Here is a 2,894-nt window from a genome sequence, read left to right as displayed (position 1 = left end):
TGTATATAACCTTGGTTGGACTGCACTTTGGAATACTGTGTGAAGTTTTGTTCCCCTTACCTTAGGAAGGATATCATTGCCATGGAGGGAGTGCAACGAAGGTTCACCAGACTTGTTCCCGGGATGACGGGACTGTAAAATGAAGAGAGATTGGGGAAACTGGGACTGTATTCTCCAGAGTTTTGAAGAACGAGAGGTGATCTCATTGAAACTTACAAAATATTGAAAGGGATAGACAGGGTCGATGAAGCTAAGATGTTTCCCCCGGTTGAGGAGTCTAGAACCAGGGGACACAATTTCAACGTAAGGGGAAAGCCACTTAGGACAGCGATGAGGAGAAATTTCTTTACTCAGTGGGTTGTGAATCTTTGTAATTCTCTATCTCAGAGGGCTGTGGAAGCTCAGTCATTGAGTATGTTTAAAGCAGAGATTGACAGATTTCTCAATACAAATGACATAGGGGAGATGGAGATAGTGTGGGAAAAAGGCATTGAAGTGGACGATCAGTCATCATCATATTGAATGGCAGGGTGGGCTCGACGGGCTGAATGGCCTGCTCCTGCTCCTATGTTCCTATCAGTCTGCAAACTTCATATGCATGCTGTCATTGTCCCTTTTATTCCATGGGCTTCAGTTTTACTGGCAGTCTAGTATGTGACATCATCAAGAAGGTTTCAATAAGTTGAATAAGGAGAAATTGTTTCCAGTGGCAAAAGGGTCAGTAACCAGAGGATGTATTTATCAGGTGATTGAGAAAAGACCAGAGGCGAAATGAGGAATGATTTTTTTATACAGTGATGTGTTGTCATCTGGAATGCACTGTCTGATCAGGACTTGAAAGCAGATTCAGTAGTAACTTTGAAAAGCAATTAGGATAAATACTGGAAGGAAAATGTACAGATTACAGGAAAAAGCTGAACACCAGGACTAATTGGATAGCACAACCAAAGAGACAGCACTGACACAATGGACCAAATGGTCTCCTTCTTTGGGTATCATTCTATGGTTTTATGAACATAATGTTGGTACAATTGCCTGAGTTGGAAGGGAAGTGAACCCAGATTCTGGGTATTCTAAACACCAGACCCAAACCAAATGAACAAGCCCGTTGTTTAATCTCTGTTTTTCACACCAGCTTCTCCTCGCTCTTTCTGTGTTTCCAGCCTGGTCTGTTCCTCTGCCCTTCATTCCTGACACTCTATTGAGAATGGCCAACTCACTGCGCCTCTCACTCACACCGTCACTCCACCCCTTCACCCACTTCCAAACCTCTCTGTTCAACAGTACCTCACATCTGCTCCTCTGCTCCATTAATATAACAGGAAAACATTTTCAAACAGACATCTCCAGACAGTGAACGTTCCAGTAAGACAAGGCAAAGAGCAGATTCATTCACTTTAAACACAGAGAGAGCAGCTCTCCCTGTTCAGTCTAAGGAGCAGATGTGGTTTCACTCCCATTAGTCTTAGAGACATGCGCCAGAATTTTAAGGGACCGTTGGAGACGGGAATGGAGGCCGGGGAGGGGGAGGGGGGTGTATAAAATAGGGATGGAAGACGTTGGACCGGATTTTTCTGTCGGCGGCTGACATGGAGGGCAGACTTCGCACATCCACACGGCAAGAAGGCATTTCAAGTATTTATGAGTCCAATTGTCAGCAATTTTATTCACTGGATCCAATTGAACTAATAGCACACGGGAACCACGGGTCTTCAGAGCCTCGCCTGATTAAAGGAGGTGACTGGGAGGTGGGAGCTGAGTGTTGTCTTCACTGGGAAGCTATCGGGTGAGGCAGCAAAACTTGGCAGAAAGGGCATCGGGAAACACTGTCAGGAGTGGGAGCCAATGTGCCAGCTCTGCAGAGGGAACAACACCAGGGTGCCATTGGGGCAGTGCCACTTCATTGAGGGTGACAAGTGAGGTAAATGTGGCTGGGTGTTGTTTACTGTGATGGCCTTGCACTCAGGGAGGGGCAACCTGTCATGGGCCTCATTCGAGGCTCTCATTGGATTCGAGGCTCCCATTGAGGAGGAGGAGGAGGAGTAGAGAGGAAGGGAGGGAGGCGCAGGCACCAGCAGGGGCACCACAGCAGCTTGGGGGCCCACAGGAAGGCCAGCCTCGAACAGGAGGCTGGAGAAGGAGGCAGAGGAACACGTCAGCCGAGGTTCAACTACCTGCAGATGTCAGAGTGACGGTGTCTCCGCAGACTGCACCTCTCCACGGAGGTCGTCACTGATCTCTCTGCCATAATGCAGCTGTGCCCCATGCGACTTGGTGGGCACCTGATGCCAGTGTCACTGAAGGTCACCGTGCCACTGAACTTCTTCACCACCAGATCATTGCGGGGATCCACTGGAGATATGTGTGGAATCTCACAGTCTGTAGTGAATCAGTGCATCAAGGAGGTCACCAATGTCCTGTTCAGGAGGGCCGGTGACTATGTGCACATTGATCCAAACAGTCAAGCTGAGAGAGCTATAGGATTCGGGGACATCGCTGGATTCCACCAGGTGTAGGGTGTCATTGACTGCACCCATGTGACCATCATGGCTCCTGCAGACCAGCCAGCAGCCTTCAACAGGAAGGGCTTCCACTTGCTCAGTGTGCAATTGGTCTGCGACCACTGCAAATGGATCCCATAGGTGTGTGCACAAATCCCGGGAAGCAGCCACAACGCCTGCATACCAAGGCACTCCCAGGTGCCAGAACCTTTCCGCGGCCCCATCCGCTTTCAGAGATGGATCCTTGGAGACAAGGGCTACCCACTGAGGACATGACTACTGACGTCTGTGAGGAACTCACGCACGGATGCAGAGGAGAGGTACAACACCTGCTGCGGGTCAACCCGAGCGACCATCAAGGAGGCCATTGGTCTCCTGAAGATGAGATTCAGG

The sequence above is a fragment of the Heterodontus francisci genome, unplaced genomic scaffold, assembly GCF_036365525.1.
Source record: "Heterodontus francisci isolate sHetFra1 unplaced genomic scaffold, sHetFra1.hap1 HAP1_SCAFFOLD_51_2, whole genome shotgun sequence".
Classification (NCBI taxonomy): domain Eukaryota; kingdom Metazoa; phylum Chordata; class Chondrichthyes; order Heterodontiformes; family Heterodontidae; genus Heterodontus; species Heterodontus francisci.
Note: the sequence above shows the minus strand (reverse complement) of the source record.